We start from the raw sequence: 20,876 nt of genomic DNA, 5'->3' as shown, positions 1-20,876 counted from the left end.
CTGATTTTCCAGGTTAAATGTGAAATGAAGACTGCAATAACTCCTCTTATTACATATTACAGTACACATATAAGATGTCACATGCATGTTTTTCAGCTTGTGAAAGTAATAAAATCTCTAATGTTTTAAGTGTAAGGGCTGGAGACTTTTAAAAAACAAATTGGATTACTTTTGCCATTTTTGACAACCTGGTAAGATTGTATTAGAGAGTCAATATCACTGCAAACTTTAACTTCATAACAAAACATGTTTTTAGCTAGTTTACCACAATAGTGATCCCCAAAGTATTCCAATAATAACTCTCTCTTACTTCACATTTACTTGATTAACCCTTAAGGACGGAGGCAATACTCCAAGTTCTGAACGTAAACAAAACCTAGAATTTGAGCTATATGTTTGTTCGACCATAATTTACCTCTTTAACATTAAATGCACACCCACACTTAGGGCAAATAGGGCTTTCCTTTGACATAAAATATTTATATAGGAACTATAATTTAATATGAATAAAATATGTGTGAGAAATTAAGAAATTGTATTTTTACCAAAGGCCTTCAGTTCCGCGGTCGCCGGTCTTCAGTTCCGCGGTCCTGGATGAAGATAGAAGAGGTCGCCGATTAGAGTTAGGCTTTTTTTCATTTTTAGATTAGGGATTTGGGTGCTGTAAAAGAGTTGAATGCCCTTTTAGGGGGAATAAAACAGCTGAATGCCCTTTTAAAGGGACAGTCTACACAAGAATGTTTATTGTTTGAAAAGATAGATAATCCCTTTATTACCCATTCCCTAGTTTTGCATAACCAACACAGTTATATAAATACACTTTTTACCTCTGTGATTACCTTGTATCTAAGCCTCTGCAAACTGCCCCCTTATTTCAGTCCTTTTGACAGACATCCTTTTTAGCCAATCAGAGCTTGCTCACTGGAACTCCACGTGCGTGAGCACAGTGTTAGCTATATGACAAACGTGAACTAACACCCTCTAGTGGTGAAAAACTGTCAAAATGCCCTGAGAGAAGAGGAGGCCTTCAAGGGCTTAGAAAATAGCATATGAACCTCCTAGGTTTAGCTTTCAACTAAGAATACCTAGAGAACAAAGCAACATTTGTGATAAAAGTAAATTGGAAAATTGTTTAAAATTACATTCTCTATCTGAATCATGAAAGTTTATTTTGGACTAGACTGTCCCTTTAAGGCCAATGCCCATACAAATGCCCCTTTTAGGGGCAATGGGTAGTTTAGGATGTTTGTGATAGGTTTTTATATTTTGGGGGGGTTTGATGGGTGGGGAGTTTTACTGTTTGGGGAACTTAGTTTTTTTAAAGGTAAAATAGCGGTTTAACTTAGGGCAATGCCCTACAAAAGGCCGTTTTAAGGGCTATTGGTAGTTTAGTATTAGATTAGGGGGCTTTTTTATATTCATAGGAATTAGGTTTCATTTTTTTATTTTTGATAATTTTGTTTATTATTTTATGTAATGTTAGAATGTTTTTATGTTCTGTAATTTTAGCTTAATTTAACCCCTTAAGGACCACACCACTTTCCCATTTTCTGATTTTGGGACCAGGGCTATTTTTACATTTCTGCGGTATTTGTGTTTAGCTGTAATTTTCCTCTTACTCATTTACTGTACCCACACATATTATATACCGTTTTTCTCGCCATTAAATTCACTTTTTAAAGATGCTATTATTTTCATCATATCTTATAATTTACTATAAAAAAATATATAAAATATGAGGAAAAAATTGAAAAAAACACACTTTTTCTAACTTTGACCCCCAAAATCTGTTACACATCTACAACCACCAAAAAACATCCATACTAAATAGTTCCTAAATTTTGTCCTGAGTTTAGAAATACCCAATGTTTACATGTTCTTTGCTTTTTTTGAAAGTTATAGGGCAATAAATACAAGTAGCACTTTGCTATTTCCAAACTACTTTTTTTCAAAATTAGCGCTATTTACATTGGGACACTGATATCTGTCAGGAATCCCTGAATATCCCTTGACATGTATATTTTTTTTTTTAGAAGACAACCCAAAGTATTGATCTAGGCCCATTTTGGTATATTTCATGCTACCATTTCACCGCCAAATGCGATCAAATAAAAATAAACATTCACTTTTTCACAAATTTTGTCAAAAACTTTAGGTTTCTCACTGAAATTATTTACAAACAGCTTGTGCAATTATGGCACACATGGTTGTAAATGCTTCTCTGGGATCCCCTTTGTTCAGAATTAGCAGACTTATATGACTTTGGGGTTGCTAAATGCCGCTGTGCACCACGTGTGTATTATGCCCAGGTTAATTAGGGAGCTTGCATGGTTAATTTTAGCTTTAGTGTAGTGTAGTAGACAACCCCAAGTATTGAACTAGGCCCATTTTTGTTTATTTCATGCTACCATTTCACCGCCAAATGCGATCAATTAAAAAAAAAAGTTTTTCACAATTTTAGATTTCTCAATGAAATTATTTACAAACAGCTTGTGCAATTATGGCACAAATTTTTGTAAATGCTTCTCTGGAACCCCCTTTGTTCAGAAATAGCAGACTTATATGACTATGGTGTTGCTTTTTGGTAATTAGAAGGCTGCTAAATGCCGCTGCACACCACACATGTATTATGCCCAGCAGTGAAGGGGTTAATTAGGGAGCTTGTAGGGAGCTTGTAGGGTTAATTTTAGCTTTAGTGTAGACAACCCAAAGTATTGATCTAGGCCCATTTTGGTATGTTTCATGCCACCATTTCACAGCCAAAAACTTATATGGCTTTTGTCAGGGTGCCAGGAATCAGACTGAGACGAGAAGTGCAAAAATAACCACACCTTTATTCATAGCAAAAAATAGTAAAAAGTCAACAAGTCAAATAACAAGCCAGGGGTCAAAACCAGAGCTGGTAGTCAGACGAGCCGAGTCAGGAGCCAAAGCGAATAGTAAGACAAGCCGGAATCAGGAACAAGGAAAACAGCAGAGTCAGGAACAAGCCAGGGATCAGAAACCAGGAAGGACGTCAGGCAGCCAGGTAATACACAGGAACTCTCACAAACAGGTCTGAGACAACGCAAAGGGAAAGCATACTGAACAGAGGCCCTTTAAATAATAAGTGATGACATCACAATTCTGAGACTGCATCCTGTCTCGCATGGATGATGCACACCAGTCTGGACATAAAAGTGTAGGAAATGAGCAGCATCCCCCACAATGCACCATAGTCAGGAAGAGAGGTGAATAAAATGGCTGCCAGCAGCACATGGCAAACAACAGGGAAAAAACCCTGACAGCTTTGGCGTTGCTTTTTGATAATTAGAAGGCCGCTAAATGCCGTTGCGCACCACAATTGTATTATGCAGTGAAGGGGTTAATTAGGTAGCTTGTAGGGAGCTTGCAGGGTTAATTTTTGCTTTAGTGTATGAGATCAGCCTCCCACCTGACACATCCCACCTCCTGATCCCTCCCAAACAGCTTTCTTCCCTCCCCCACCCCACAAATGTCCCGCCATCTTAAGTAAGTCTGCCAGTACTAAAATAAAAGTTTTTTTTTTAGTTTTTTTTTAATTATCTATTCAGCTGTAATGGACCCCCTTAGCCCCCAACCTCCCTGACCCCCACCAAACAGCTCTCTAACCCTCCCCCCCATTTGCCGCCATCTTTGCTACGTACCCAGTTTGCCCCAAAAACATTATTATTATTTTTTTTATAAAAGATAGTTTTTTCTGTAGTATAGCTGCCCTCCCTCAATACCCCCCTCCCAGATCCTTTGATATTTATTTTTATTTATTTTTCCCTCCCTCTCACACTGCAATTCAGGGATCATTGGTGGCAGTGGATGCTGCGCGCACACATGCACACGCGTGCCCCCGCAGCCCCCCCCTGCACGCTTCCGGTATTATGCCCAGTAGTGAAGGGGTTAATTAGGTAGCTGTAGCTTGTAGGGAGCTTACAGGGTTAATTTTAGCTTTAGTGTAGAGATCAGCCTCCCACCTGACACATCCCAACGCCTGATCCCTCCCAAACATCTCTCTTCCCTCCCCCACCCCACAATTGTCCCGCCATTTTAAGTAAGTCTGCCAGTACTAAAATAAAAGTTTTTTTTCTCTTGTTAAGTGTATCCAGTCCACGGATCATCCATTACTTATGGAATATATTCTCCTTCCCAACAGGAAGCTGCAAGAGTCCACCCACAGCAAAGCTGCTATATAGCTCCTCCCCTAACTGCCATATTCAGTCATTCTCTTGCAAGCCTCAACATAGATAGGAGGTTGTGAGAGTCTGTGGTGCTTTCTACTTAGTTTATTCTTCAATCAAAAGTTTGTTATTTTTAAATGGCACCGGAGTGTGCTGTTTATCTCAGGCAGTATTTGGAAGAAGAATCTGCCTGCGTTTTTCTATGATCTTAGCAGACGTAACTAAGATCCATTTGCTGTTCTCACACATTCTGAGGAGTGAGGTACTTCAGAGGGGGAATGGCGTGCAGGTTTTCCTGCAGATAAGGTATGTGCAGTAAAATATTTTTCTAGGAATGGAATTGACTAAGAAAATACTGCTGATACCGAAGTAATGTAAGTAAAGCCTTAAATGCAGCGATAGCGACTGGTATCAGGCTTATTAATAGAGATACATACTCTTGTAAAAATGTGTTTTAAAAACGTTTGCTGGCATGTTTAATCGTTTTTTAACATATGTTTGGTGATAAAACTTATTGGGGCCTAAGTTTTTTTCCACATGTCTGGCTTAAATTTTGCATAGAAACAGTTTCATGAGGCTTTCCACTGTTATAGTATAAAAGTTACAGTTGGTGCAGTTAAAATTACAAACAGTGACATTCAGCTTCCCTCAGCAGTCCCCTGCATGCTATAGGACATCTCTGAAGGGCTCAAAAGGGCTTCAAAAGTAGGAGCTGTTATGACTGTTTAAAACATATTTTTCGTTTTGTTAATCTGTTTTTTGTATTAAGGGGTTAATCATCCATTTGCAAGTGGGTGCAATGCTCTGCTAACTTGTTACATACACTGTAAAAATTTTGTTAGTTTAACTGCCTTTTTTCACTGTTATTTCAAATTTTGGCAAAATTTGTTTCTCTTAAAGGCACAGTAACGTTTTATATATTTGCTTGTTAACTTGATTTAAAGTGTTTTCCAAGCTTACTAGTCTCATTATTAGTCTGTTCTAACATGTCTGACATAGAGGAAGCTCTGTGTTCATTATGTTTTAAAGCCATGGTGGAACCCCATCTTAGAATGTGTACCAGATGTACTGATTTCATGTTAAACAATAAAGATCATTTTTTGTCTTTAAAAACATTATCACCAGAGGATTCTGTCGTGGGGGTAGTTATGCCGACTAACTCTCCCCACGTGTCAGACCTTTTGACTCCCGCTTTAGGGACTCACGCTCAAATGGCGCCAAGTACATCAAGGGCACCCATAGCGTTTCTTTACCAGGGGATTCTGTCGAGGGGAAAGTTATGCCGACTAACTCTCCCCACGTGTCAGACCCTTCGACTCCCGCTTCAGGGACTCACGCTCAAATGGCGCCAAGTACATCAAGGGCGCCCATAGCGTTTATTTTACAAGACATGGCAAAGGTGGTGAATAATATTCTGGCAGCAGTATTAGTCAGACTACCTGAAATTAAAGGAAAGCAGTTGGCTCTGGGGGTAGATACAGAGCATACAGACGCTTTAAGAACCATGTATGATACTACCTCACAATATGCTTAGTCTGTGGGTGATTTTTTTTTTTTTTTTTGACTCAGGGAAGATGATTTAACCTGATTCTGATATTTCTACATTTAAAATTTATGCTTGAGAACCTCCACTTGTTGCTCAGGGAGGCTTTGGCTGCTCTGAATGAATGTGTACAATCGCAGGGCCAGAGAAATTGTGTAGACTGGATAAATAATATGCAGTGCCGGTGTGTACTGATGTTTTTCCAATACCTAAAGAGGTTTACTAAAATTTTTTTTAATAAGGAATGGGATAGACCAGGTGTGCCGTTCTCTTCCCCTCCTATTTTTTAGAAGAATGTTTTCTAATAGTTACCACCACACGGGACTTCTGGCAGACAGTTCCTAAGGTGGAGAGAAGAGTTTCTACTCTAGCTAAGCGTACCACTACCTCTGACGAGGACAGTTGTGCTTTTTAGATCCAATGGATAAAAAATGTTTATTCAACAGGGTTTTATCCTGCAGCCCCTTGCATACATTGCTTCTGTCACTGCTGCTGCGGCGTTCTGGGTTGAGTCTCTTGATGAGGCTTTACAGTTAAGCGACTCCATTGGATGAATATATTTGACAAGCTTATGCTAGCCAATTCCTTTGTTTTCTGATGCCTTGTTCATTTGACTAGACTAACGGCTAAGAATTCTGTTTTTTACTATACTGGCGCGCAGAGCGCTATGGCTTATATCATGGTCAGCTGTCGTGACTTTAATAAATAAGCTACTTAACTTCCCTTCAAGGGGCAGACCCTATTCGGGCCTGGTTTGAAGGAGATTATTGCTTATATCACTGGAGGAAAAGGTCATGCCCTTCCTCAGGATAGGTCTAAATCAAGGGCAAAAAAAAAAAAAAAAGTCTAATTTTCGTACCTTTTAAAAACTTCAGGGCAGGTGTGGCATCCTCTTCCTCTAAGGCAAAACAAGAGGGAATTTTTGCTCAGTCCAAGGCGGTCTGGAGACAATCGGACCTGGAACAAAGATAAGCAAGCCAAGGAGCCTGCTGCTGCCTCTAAGGCAGCATGAAGGAACGGACCCCTATCCGGTAACGGATCCTATAGGGGGCAGACTTTCATTCTTTGCCCAGGCGTGGGCAAGAGATGCCCAGGATCCCTAGGCATTGGAATTTATATCCCAGAGATATCTTCTGGTTTTCAAAGATTCCCCCCCCAAAAAAAGGGGAGATTTCGCCTTTCACAATTATCTGCAAACCAGATAAAGAAGGAGGCATTCTTACATTGTGTACGAGATCCATCCAGTTCCAAGAGAGGAACAGGGACAGAGTTTTTACTCAAATCTGTTTGTGGTTCCCAAGGAGAGGGAACCTTCAGACCTATTTTGGATCTAAAGATCTTAAACAAATTCCTCAGAATTCCGTCATTTAAGATGGAAACTATTCGTACCATCTTAACTATGATCCAGGAGAGTCAATAGAGGACTACAATGGATTTGAATGATGCTTATCCTCACATTGTGATGCATAAAGATCACCATCGTTTTTCAGGTTTGCCTTTCTAGACAGGCATTACCAGTTTGTAGCTCTTTCCTTTGTGATATCTACAGCCCCAAGAATCTTTATGGAGGTTCTGGGGTCGCTTTGGCGGTCCTTAGACCGCGGGGCATAGAAGTGGCCCCTTATTTAGACGACATCCTGATACAGGCGTCAAACATCCAAATTGCCCAGTCTCATACGGACGTAGTACTGGCATTTCTGAGATCACATGGGTGGAAAGTGAACAAGGAAAGAGTTCTCTATCCCCAATCTCAAGGGTTTCCCTCCTAGGGACTCTGATAGATTCTGTAGAAATGAAAATTTACCTGACGGAGTCCAGGTTGTCAAAGTTTCTAAATCTCTGCCGTGTTTTTTTCATCCCATCCGCGCCCTTCGGTGGCTCAGTACATGAATGAAATCGGCTTAATGGTAGTGGCAAGGGACATAGTACCGTTTGCACGTCTACATTTCAGACCGCTGCAACTATGCATGCTCAGTCAGAGGAACGGGGATTACACAGATTTGTCCCCCTGTTAAACCTGGACCAAGAGACCAGAGATTCTCTTCTCTGGTGACTATGTCGGGTCCATCTGTCCAAGGGTATGACCTTCCGCAGGTCAGATGGGACAATTGTTACAATAGATGCCAGCCTTTTAGGTTGGGATGCAGTCTGGAACTCCCTGAAGGCTCAGGGATAGTGGACTTAGGAGGAGACCCTCATTCTAATAAATATTCTGGAACTGGGAGTGATATTCCATGCTCTTCAGTCTTGGCCTCAGTTAGCAACTCTGAGGTACATCATACTCAGTCGGACAATATACACGACTGTGGCTTACATCAGCCATCAAGGGGGAACAGAAGTTCCCTAGCGATGTTAGAAGTCTTACAATAATTCACTGGACAGAGACTCACTCTTGTCTATCAGCTATCCATATCCCAGGTGTTGAGAACTGGGAGGTGGATTTTCTAAGTCGTCAGACTTTTCTTCCGGGGGAGTGGGATTTCCTCCGGAGGTCAAGACCAAGCAGGAGAGGGCTTTGGTGTTTTTGACAGCGCCTGCGTAGCCACGCAGGACCTGGTATGCAGATCTTGTGGACATGTCATCCTTTCCATCACGGTCTCTGCTTCAGAGACAGGTCCCTCTACCTCAGGGTCCTTTCAACCATCTAAATAGAATCAATCTGAGATGGACTGCCTGGAGACTGAACGCTTGATGTTATCAAAGCATGGCTTCTCCGAGTCAGTCATTGATACCTTAATACAGACATGAAAGCCTGTCTCTAGGAAAATTGAACATAGATATGGTGTAAATATCTGATTGTTATGAATCCAAGGGTTACTCATGGAGTAAAGTCTGGATTCCCAGGATATTATCTTTTCTCCAAGATGTTTTTGAGAAAAGGGTTGTCAGCTAATTCCTTAAAAGGGGACAGATTTTTACTCTGTCTATTTTTTTGCACAAGCGTCTGGCAGGTATTCTAGACGTTCAGGCTTTGGTTAGAGTCAAGCCTGTGTTTAAAACTGTTGCTCCGCCATGGAGCTTAAACCTGATTCTTAAGGTTCTTCAAGAAGTTCCGTTTGAACCTTTTTTGTTCCATAGATATCAATCTTTATCTTGGAAAGTTCCTTTTGGGTAGCTAATTCCTCGACTCGTAGAGTCTCCAAGTTATCTGTGTTACAATGTGATTCTCCTTATCTGGTCCTTCGTACGGATAAGGTAGTCTTGCGTACCAACCTGGGTTTTTTCCTAAGGTGGTATCTAACAAGTACATCACTCAAGAGATAGTTGTTCCATGCTTGTATCCTAATCCTTCCTCAAAGAAGGAACGTCTATTACACAATATTGGACGTGGTTTGTGCTTTAAAGTTTTACTTACAAGCTACTACAGTTTTCATCAAACGTTCACCTTGTTTGTTGTCTATTCTGGACAGAGGAGAGGTCAAAAGACTTCAGCAGCCTCTCTGTCTTTTTGGTTAAAAAGCATAATTCATTTAGCTTATGAGACTGCTGGACAGCAGCCTCCTGAAGGGATTACAGCTCATTCTACTAGAGCTGTGGTTTTCACTTGGGCCTTTTTTAAATGTGGCTTCTGTTGAACAGATTTACAAGACGGAGTCTTGGTCTGCGCTTCATACTTTTCAAATTTAACAAATTTGATACCTTGCTTCTTCGGAGGCTATTTTTGGGAGAAAGGGTTTTTTACAGGCAGTGGTAACTTCCGTTTAAGTACCTGCCTTGTCCCTCCCATCATCCGTGTACTTTAGCTTTGGTATTGGTATTCCATAAGTAATGGATGATCCGTGGACTGGATACACTTAACAAGAGAAAACATAATTTATGCTTACCTGATAAATTTATTTCTCTTGTGGTGTATCCAGTCCACGGCCCACCCTGTCACTTTAAGGCAGGTAATTTTTTCATTTGAACTACAGTCACCACTGCACCCTATGGTTTTTCCTTTCTCTGCATGTTTTCGGTCGAATGACTGAATATGGCAGTTAGGGGAGGAGCTATATAGCAGCTTTGCTGTGGGTGGACTCTTGCAGCTTCCTGTTGGGAAGGAGAATATATTCCATAAGTAATGGATGATCCGTGGACTGGATACACCACAAGAGAAATAAATTTATCAGGTAAGCATAAATTATGTTTTTGTTTTTTTTTTAATTATCTATTCAGCTGTAATGGACCCCCCTTAGCCCCCAACCTCCCTGACCCCCACCAAACAGCTCTCTAACCCTCCCCCCCATTTGCCGCCATCTTGGGTACTGGCAGCTGTCTGCCAGTACCCAGTTTGCCCCAAAAACATTATTTTTTTTTTTTTTATAAAAGATATTTTTTTCTGTAGTGTAGCTGCCCTCCCTCAATACCCCCTCCCAGATCCTTTGATATTTATTTTTATTTTTATATTTTTCCCCCTCCCTCTCACACTGCAATTCAGGGATCATTGGTGGCAGTGGTTGATGCGCGCACACATGCACACGCGTGCCCCCGCAGGGGCCCCCCCCCGCACGCTCCCGGTATTATGAACAGCAGTGAAGGGGTTAAATAGGTAGCTTGTAGGGAGCTTGCAGGGTTTATTTTAGCTTTATTGTAGAGATCAGCCTCCCACCTGACACATCCCACCTCCTGATCCCTCCCAAACAGCTCTCTTCCCTCCCCCACCCAACAATTGTCCCCGCCATCTTAAAAACAAAGGTGTTTTTTTTTTTTTTTATAAAAGATAGTTTTTTCTGTAGTGTAGCTGCCCTCCCTCAATAGCCCCCTCCCAGATCCTTTGATATTTATTTTAATTTTTTTCCCCCTCCCTCTCACACTGCAATTCAGGGATCATTGGTGACAGTGGTTGCTGCGCGCATACATGCACACGCGTACCCCCGCAGGGCCCCCCCGCATGCTCCCGGCACCCGGCGTACACATTGCATTTACAGGAAATGGATGCTGGGTAGCGATGGGCCGCCCACCTGCCTCCCTTCTAATCTCCCACCCACTAACGATCGGCACCATCGCTACCGGTTTAGAGAGGGCCACAGAGTGACTCTCTCTGCATCAGATGCTTGAAAAGGGTATTGCAGGATGCCTCAATATCAAGGCATCACTGCAATACCCTGAGAGCGTTTTTAGCACTCATTTAGACCAAGGACGTGCCAGGTACGTCCATTGTCACTAACTGACAGTTTTTGCAGGACGTACCTGGTACGTCCTTGGTTGTTAAGGGGTTAAACTTTGTTTTTTTATTTTTAAAGTAATGTTAGGTTTTTTATTTTAATTGTAATTTAGGATTATTTTAATTTATGTAATGGGGTTAATTTAGGGGGTGTTATGTTAGGGGGCTTAGTGATTAGTTATTTGCATTGTGAGGTTTGGCAGTTTAGGGGTTAATAGATTTTTTAGATTAATTACGATGTGGGTTATTGGCGTTTTAGGGGTTAATAGATCTATTAGGTTAATTGCGATGTGGGTTATTGGCGGTTTAGGGTTTAATAGATGTATTAGCTTAATTGTGATGTGGGTTATTGGTGAATTAGGGGTTAATAGTATAAATAGCTACATTGCGTTGTGGGGGGATGGCGGTTTAGGGGTTAATAGTTTAAATTTATTATTTGCAATATGGGGTTGGTGGATTAGGGGTTAATACATTAGTTATTGCGGTGGGGGGTTGCGATTGAGAGGTAGATATTTGCGCATGCATTAGGTGTTTGATTTTATTTTAGCAGCGAGCGACTGGGAAAATATACATGCCGCACTTTTATGCGGCGCCGTATATGCGATCGAGTGTAGTGTAAGGTTGTTATACAAACAACCCCCCAACATAAAACCCACCAGCCACACAACCAACCCCCCAAATAAAATACTAACTAAAAAAACCTAAGCTCCCCATTGCCCTGAAAAGGTAATTTGGATGGGCGTTGCCCTTAAAAGGGCAGTTAGCTCTATTGCAGGCCCAAACCCTAACCTAAAAATAAAACCCACCCAATACACCCTTAAAAAAACCTAACACTAACCCCCTGAAGATCGACTTACAGTTCTGAAGACCTTACATCCATCCTCAAGGAAGCGGCAGAAGTCTTCATCCAACCAGGCCAAGTCCTCGACGAAGCCGGGAGAAGTCTTCATCCAAGCCGGGCGAAGTGGTCCTCCAGATGGGCAGAAGTCTTCATCCAGACGGCATCTTCTATCTTCATCCATCCGACACGGAGCAGGTCCATCTTCAAGACATCCGACGCGGAGCATCCTCTTCATCCGGAGTCTTCTTACTGAATGAAGGTACCTTTAAGTGACATCATCCAAGATGGCGTCCCTTAGATTCCGATTGGCAGATAGAATTCTATCAGCCAATCAAAATTAAGGTAGAAAAAATCCTATTGGCTGATGCAATCAGCCAATAGGATTGAAGTTCAATCATATTGGCTGATCCAATCAGCCAATAGGATTGAGCTCTCATTCTATTGGCTGTTCCAATCAGATTGCATCAGCCAATATTGTTTTTTTTACTTTTACCTAACATTAATTCCTTTAACCCACCCAACAATTCCCACTTCCAACACCCAATTCCCTCTTTCACCCAACAAAATTAACCCTACACACCACCAAAAAAAATAAAACTGTACTGTTCACAGTGTAAAAAGATGCAATCAAATCAAAACAGCTCTGAATGGGTTATGTTTGAAGAAAAATGAACAGATCAAGTGGATTAGACAGAACACTCTGATCAGACTGATCACAGACACAGTGTGGTGATCAGAAACTTCAGGAAAGGGTTAAAAACTTAAAAATGAAAAAAAATAATAAATAATCACACCCCAAAATAAGCAATAACACTGTGATCAGCATTTAAAGAGTTAATTTTGTTTTAAATAAAAGTTTTTTTTAATACAAATGTATATAGCTGTATGGGACACTTTGTAGCAGTGATCTCTCTACCTTTCTCGCCTCAGATCAAACCGACGCTTTCACTTTTAATCAGTGACTGGTTGTCACTGCAATCCAATGCACTTATTGGAATCTGGGGACTGCCTGAGTTGCTAGGCAAGTCCCAGCGTAGGATCATGCAGGGTAAATATTGGGGGGAGGGTAGCGGGGGGGGGGGCATAGAAGTAAGCAACTCTCCTTTACATAAGGCATATTAGTGAAATCCCCTTAAAGAGATACACAGCTCCCAACTGAAAAACTTAGTTTAATACCATCCCTGAGGGCCCTCGTAAAAATTGACAAAACATCTTACAGAATCTCGCCAGGCCAAAGAGCTTTAGAGAATTGGGTCATTACTAAATGTTTTACTAAAACATGGATAAGCTACTTTAACTGCTCTGCCATGCTATCACGTTATAACTCTGTAAACAAGACAGAGTAAAACTCACTTAAACTGCCATAAAACAATGTAAGTTACATGCTGATTACAGATAGAACAATAAAGCTAAATCAGTCAGTAAAGAAAAAAGCTTACAAAATGGCTTATAAGTATTCAGTTGACAAATACTATCTGGCGCATTCACTTTTTTATTGATAATACCAATAAAAGTAAGTCCAACACCGAAACATATACATTTCAGTTATACTAAAATGAAATAGAATAAGGAAAATAAGCATAACTTATAAATTAAATATAAGCTCCAGAATTACACAATTGTTACTCCACAAATCAATATAAAAATTATGCCAAGCTGGTATTAAAACAAACTTTCTTTCCTATGGCATGGAGAGTTCACGATTTAATTCCAATTACTAGTGGGAATTCAACTCCTGGCCAGCAGGAGGAGGTAAAGAGCACTCCATCAGAGTTGTTAAGTGTCACTTCCCTTACCCATAATCCCCAGTTATTCTCTTTGCCTCTATCAACGGGAGGATATGCGAAGATGGTGTCTGAAGAGATTAATCCTTTTATGGGTATTTTTCCCTGCAAGCAAGGATTGGGGCTATGCTGTGTCCATGTAAATCTCTTTAGCAAGAGTAATGGTTTCTTTTAGTAGTTAGAAAATAGAGAGGTAGTCCTTGCTTAACTTCTAACATCAGTGTTACCCCTATATAGAAAACCAGGGTTAGTTACTCTGTTTTTTCTTTTTCTACAGGTCAATGTCAGATGTGGATTACTCTGTCACACTTTAGAAGCTGTTCCTGTCTGGCAGCTGGATCCACAGGTAAGTGCTTTTGCCTTATAGGTTAGAAGGTTATAGCACTATGGAGGTCTATCGTCAGTGGATTTTTTCTCAAAATTATCTCTGATGGGGGATATAATAATGGATATAAATAATCTCACTATATCGGTGAGATATATATATATTTAATATGGACTGCTTGGGGGGTTAAAAGATCAGTAATTACATGTAACTGTAGCTTCAGTTACTTCAGTTAAAGGGACAGTCTACACCAGAATTTTTATTGTTTAAGATAGTTAATCCCTTTATTACCCATTACCCAGTTTTGCATAACCAACACAGTTATATTTATATACTTTTTACCTCTGTGATTACCTTGTATCTAAGCCTCTGCGGACTGCCCCTTTAACTCTTTTGACAGACATACAGTTTAGCCAATCAGTTAGACTCCTAAATAACTCCACGGGAGTGAGAACAATGTTATCTATATGACACACATTAACTAGTACTGTCTAACTGAACATTTTCAACGGTTTAGAAATTAGTTTGAGTCTACCTAGGTTTTCAAAAATACCACCAAGGGAACAAAGCAAATTTGATGATAAAAGTAAATTTGAAAGTTGTTAACAATTGCATACCCTATCTGAATCATGAAAGTTTTATTTTGACTAGACTGTCCCTTTAACGGACAGGCTTGGGAGTGGAATAGGAGCCTTTATATGCCCTAGGCTTGAGAGTGGTGAAGGAGACAATGCACTCTTTTATTTATAATGTTTATTAAGGATTTAGCTCTGAAGTGTTTTTATTATAGGAACAGCGCAGCGTACTTTGCGCACTTTCTTTCCTTTGGCGCAACATAAAATTTCTTTTTTCGGTTGCGGTCATGTGATCGTACTCCGCTCTCCTGTATTGGCCTTCATTATACAAACTACCGATTTGAAGAGCGGAGCGGATGTCAGTGTAGACGCAGTGAGTTAGAATGAAACAGACATGCTTACATATGGCCATGCTGATCTTTAGGTGCCGGTGTGTAATGGCATGTTTTAAAGTCTACTTTTACTGGTGACAGAGGAGCATATCATGTCCGCTGCACATTGATAAATGCGATAAATGCATACGCTGTCGGCATTTATCATTGCACAAGCAGTTCTTGTGAACTGTTTGTGCAATGCCGTCCCCTAGCAGGGGGTGTCAATCAGTCCGATCGTATAGGATCCGGCAGATTGATATCTGCAGCCTCAGAGCAGGCTGGGAAGGTCATTGATAAGATGCTTCAGGCTCAAAATCCTATTTCTCGTAAGATTTACCATAAGGTATAGCGTAAATACCTTTATTTGTACAAATCGAAAGGTTTCTCTTGGAGTCGGGTGCGGATCCCTCGCATTTTATTTTTTCTTCAGGATGGCCTGTAGAAAGGTTTGTCAGTCAGTACTCTGAAGGGTAAGATTTCTGTACTGTCTATTATTTTACTCATACATCTGGCAGATCTGCCAGATGTGCAATAGTTTGTTCAGGCCTTGGTCAAAATCAGGTCTGTGTTTATTCCTGATGCTCCTCCATGGAGTCTTAACCTTGTCCTTAGAGTTTGGCAGCAGGTTCTGTTTGAGCCTATGCATTCAGTTATCTTGGAACATTTTGTTTCTCATTGCTATTGCTTCTGCTTGCAGAATTTCTGAACTTTCAGCTCTGCAGTGTGATACCGTTTACCTTATTTTTTATGCGAATAAGGCGGTTCTTCTTACTAAGTTGGAATTTCTTCCCTAGGTAGTATTGGATAGCAATTTCAATCAGGAAATTATTGTTCCTTCCTTTTGTCCTAATCCTTCTTCTCAGAAGGAACACCTGTTGCATAACCTGGGTGTTGTGCGTGCTCAAAAATTTTACTTTCAAGCATCTAAAGATTTTTGGCAATCAACTGTCCTGTTTGTTGTTTTCTCTGATAAACGTAAGGGTCAGAAAGCCTCTTCTACTATTCTTTCTGGTTGAGAAGTCTTATCAAATTAGCAAAAAAATTACCCTTCTTCGGGATTTTTTAAAAATTAAGCTTCTGTGGAACAAATTTGCAAGGCCACATGGTCCTCATTGCATTCCTTCTTCCAAAATCTACAAATTTGATATTTTTGCCTCTGCTGAGGTTTCCTTTGGGAGGAAAGTTCTTCAAGTGGTGGTGCCTTCTGTTTAGGTCCGCCTGTCTTGTTCTCCTTCCCTTTCATTCTGTGTCCTCTAGCTTGGGTATTGGTCCCCACTAGTAATTGGAATGAAATCGTGGACTCTCCATGTCATAGGAAAGAAAACAAAATTTATGCTTATCTGATAAATGTATTTATTTCCGGGCATGGAGAGTCCGCGACCCGCACTTATTTAAATTTAAGACGGCAGTTCTTTGGTACAAACCTTAGGCACCTATATACCCTTGTGTTATCTTTTTTTTCCATTTTCCTTCGGCCGAATGACTGGGGAGTAAGGGAAGTGATACTTAACAGCTCTGCTGGGGTGCTCTTTGCCTCCTCTTGCTGGCCAGGAGTTGAAATCCCACTAGTAATTGGCATGAAATTGTGGACTCTAAGAGGCCTATTTATCAAGCCGTCAACCGCAAATACGCTGGAATTCCGCAGCCTAATTGTGGAGAGCCTGAGTCCCCTTATTTATCAAAGCCTACAGACCGGCAAAAGTTGAAATCTGTGACGTAACATACGATCCACCAGTCTCAGTCCGACACAGATCGATGCTTACGTCATTACAGATGTTCTGAATGCAAATTTGGCACTATCTGACTACTTTTGCAAGTTAACAAACTTCTAACAGGTACGCTCGCCACTATTCAGGCCCAGCGTACCTGCTTTTCAATCAGCTGCCCTGGAGACGGCGGATGCCATAGGAATCAATGGGAGTCTGAAAGCAGCGAAAGCTCATGTTCGCTGCTGCCAGATATCCCATTGATTTCTATGCTAGAATAAAAGTTATGTTTACACCTAACACCCTAACATGTACCCCAAGTCTAAACACCTCTAATCTGCCGCCCCCTACACCGCCACCACCTACATTATACTTATTTAACCCCTAATCTGCCGCCCCGCCACCGCTGCCACCTACCTTATACTTATTAACCCCTAATCTGCTACCCTGACACCGCCGCCACCTACATAAAGTGATTAACCCCAATTCCGCCACTCCCGGACCCCACCGCCACCTACATAATGTTATTAACCCCTATCCCGCCGCTCCCGGACCCCGCCGCCACCTAAATAATGTTATTAACCCCTATCCCGCCGCTCCCGGAGCCCACCGCAACTAAATAAATAGAATGTGAGCTCAATCCTATTGGCTGATTGGATCAGCCAATAGGATGAAAGCTCAATCCTATTGGCTGATTGCAACAGCCAATAGGATTTTTTCAACCTTAATTCCGATTGGCTGATAGAATTCTATCAGCCAATCGGGATCTAAGGGATGCCATCTTGTATGACATCATTTAAAGGCAAACCTCATTGTAAAGAAGACATCGAAAGAAGAGGATGCTCCGCATCTTGAAGATGGAGCCACTCCACGCCAGATGGATGAAGATAGAAGATGCTGTCTGGATGAAGACTTCTGCCCGGTTGGATGAAGACGTTGACCCGCTTGGATGAAGACTTCTGCTGGCTTGTTAGTTTTTTGTAACTTTGTAATTTTTACTAGTAGATTTAAATTATTTGAGTAGTTTAATTTAAATCTAAAGGTACGTTTTAATTTATTATACGATAGTAATGAGTTAATATTTAATATAAAGTTAGCGGGTTGTTAGGTTTAGGGGTTAATAGGTTAATTTAGTTTATGGTGATGTGGGGGGCTGGCGGTTTAGGGGTTAATAGGTTTAGTAAGTGGTAGTGATGTGGGAGGCCAGAGGTTTAGGGGTTAATACATTTAGTTAGTTGCGGCGGGGTCCCGGAGCGGCGAAATAGGGGTTAAACAGTTTAGTATAGTGACGGTGGGCTCCGGGAGCAGCAGGATAGGGGTTAATAAGTTTATTAGAGTTGCGGAGGTGTGGGGGAGCAGCGGGATAGGGGTTAATAACTTTATTTAGTTGCGGCGGGGTCCGGGAGCGGCCGGATAGGAGTTAATACCTTTATTAAAGTTGCGGCGGGGTCAGGGAGCAGTGGGATAGGTGTTAAACAGTTTAGTATAGTGGCGGTGTTTAGTGACAGTACATAAATAAAGCTGGGAAAAAGCCGAATAGCAGCGAGATCAATGACTGTTTAGTTAACAACAGTCTGCTGCTCATCACCCCGTACTTGGTGCGCGGCTTTTTGACAGCTTTTTTGATAAATAAGGAGAGCATATTCAGGTCCGCGTTCGCGATGTTAGGCGATGTCAGGCGAGCGTATTGGTGCAGTCGAATGCAACTAAGTTGACGGCTTGATAAGTAGGCCGGAAATAAATAAATTTATCAGGTAAGCATAAATTTTGTTTTTCAAATGCTCAATGAAATCAGTTAAGCTGTTCTTTTTTTGTGCATGTAAACATATCATTTAAATAAAATCACATTATGGGCCAAATTACGAGTGGCGTGCTATCAGTTATGCACCAGCGATATTGGGTTTATTGCGGCTTTTTGTTGGATGTAGTGCTCATATTACAAGTTGAAAGTAAACGTGATCGTTTGAGAGCAATTGAAGTTAACGTGCAAACATCAGAGCTCTGGTTAACTGCTTTGTGAAACAAAAATGTGGCACAAAAAACGTATGTATGTATATATACAGTATATATATATATATATATATACAGGGAGTGCAGAATTATTAGGCAAATGAGTATTTTGACCACATCATCCTCTTTATGCATGTTGTCTTACTCCAAGCTGTATAGGCTCGAAAGCCTACTACCAATTAAGCATATTAGGTGATGTGCATCTCTGTAATGAGAAGGGGTGTGGTCTAATGACATCAACACCCTATATCAGGTGTGCATAATTATTAGGCAACTTCCTTTCCTTTGGCAAAATGGGTCAAAAGAAGGACTTGACAGGCTCAGAAAAGTCAAAAATAGTGAGATATCTTGCAGAGGGATGCAGCACTCTTAAAATTGCAAAGCTTCTGAAGCGTGATCATCGAACAATCAAGCGTTTCATTCAAAATAGTCAACAGGGTCGCAAGAAGCGTGTGGAAAAACCAAGGCGCAAAATAACTGCCCATGAACTGAGAAAAGTCAAGCGTGCAGCTGCCAAGATGCCACTTGCCACCAGTTTGGCCATATTTCAGAGCTGCAACATCACTGGAGTGCCCAAAAGCACAAGGTGTGCAATACTCAGAGACATGGCCAAGGTAAGAAAGGCTGAAAGACGACCACCACTGAACAAGATACACAAGCTGAAACGTCAAGACTGGGCCAAGAAATATCTCAAGACTGATTTTACTAAGGTTTTATGGATTGATGAAATGAGAGTGAGTCTTGATGGGCCAGATGGATGGGCCCGTGGCTGGATTGGTAAAGGGCAGAGAGCTCCAGTCCGACTCAGACGCCAGCAAGGTGGAGGTGGAGTACTGGTTTGGGCTGGTATCATCAAAGATGAGCTTGTGGGGCCTTTTCGGGTTGAGGATGGAGTCAAGCTCAACTCCCAGTCCTACTGCCAGTTTCTGGAAGACACCTTCTTCAAGCAGTGGTACAGGAAGAAGTCTGCATCCTTCAAGAAAAACATGATTTTCATGCAGGACAATACTCCATCACACGCGTCCAAGTACTCCACAGCATGGCTGGCAAGAAAGGGTATAAAAGAAGAAAATCTAATGACATGGCCTCCTTGTTCACCTGATCTGAACCCCATTGAGAACCTGTGGTCCATCATCAAATGTGAGATTTACAAGGAGGGAAAACAGTACACCTCTCTGAACAGTGTCTGGGAGGCTGTGGTTGCTGCTGCACGCAATGTTGATGGTTAACAGATCAAAACACTGACAGAATCCATGGATGGCAGGCTTTTGAGTGTCCTTGCAAAGAAAGGTGGCTATATTGGTCACTCATTTGTTTTTGTTTTGTTTTTGAATGTCAGAAATGTATATTTGTGAATGTTGAGATGTTATATTGGTTTCACTGGTAAAAATAAATAATTGAAATGGGTATATATTTGTTTTTTGTTAAGTTGCCTAATAATTACGCACAGTAATAGTCACCTGCACACACAGATATCCCCCTAAAATAGCTATAACTAAAAACAAACTAAAAACTACTTCCAAAACTATTCAGCTTTGATATTAATGAGTTTTTTGGGTTCATTGAGAACATGGTTGTTGTTCAATAATAAAATTAATCCTCAAAAATACAACTTGCCTAATAATTCTGCACTCCCTGTATATATATATATATATACAATAATTTATTTGAGGGCTCCGTGCACTAAGATGACCTGACAGTATTTAAAGTTCAGGAATCCTTTTGCTTGTGGACATTTATAACCTTTTGAGCTGGTATAATTTCTCAAATATATATATATGTTTCTATGTGTGTAGATATGTATTTATATGTGCATATGTATTTACAGACATATATACACATATAAACACATAAATACATTGGAGCCCTTTGCAGTTAAGTAGATGAAAACATGAAAACGCATATGTATGCAATATTCATCATTAATAAACACCTAGATTACGAGTTTTACGTTACGGCTTTTAACGCTGAAAAATTGGCCATTACACTGGAATGACCAGGAATGCATATTACGAGTTGTGTCAGTATAGCTATACAGCAAGCATTTTAGCCTGTAATGCAACGTCCATTCCGCACTCAAAAAAATGGTATTACAAGTTGTGTGTTCAGGCTAAAATGCATGCGTTATAGCCTATACCGACACGATCCATACCGCCATCTGAGACCAGTAGTTATCTTCATCCCGGCGGCGCAGAGCTATCCTGGAAGACGATGCTATCCTGCACGGAGCGTCCTCTTCATAGGTCACCGCCGTACACTGAAGCTTCAATACAAGGTAGCCGTTTCAAAATGTCATATGTATATAGAGGACAGCGCCAAATGTTAACCATACAAGCTCACTTCGAGATGGAACGATTACCTAACTAAATTGTACTAAATATAAAG

At 40.9% G+C, this 20,876-nt stretch overlaps 1 protein-coding gene across 1 annotated transcript in view; it reads left to right on the top strand.

Annotated features, from left to right (window-relative positions):
- Positions 1-20,876, top strand: part of CARMIL3 (capping protein regulator and myosin 1 linker 3) — a 252,398-nt gene that overhangs the window by 149,011 nt on the left and 82,511 nt on the right. The window lies entirely within an intron of this gene.

This window comes from Bombina bombina, chromosome 2, assembly GCF_027579735.1.
Source record: "Bombina bombina isolate aBomBom1 chromosome 2, aBomBom1.pri, whole genome shotgun sequence".
Lineage (NCBI taxonomy): Eukaryota > Metazoa > Chordata > Amphibia > Anura > Bombinatoridae > Bombina > Bombina bombina.
The sequence above is the reverse complement of the archived record's forward strand: the minus strand, read 5'-3'. Positions and strand labels throughout refer to the sequence as shown.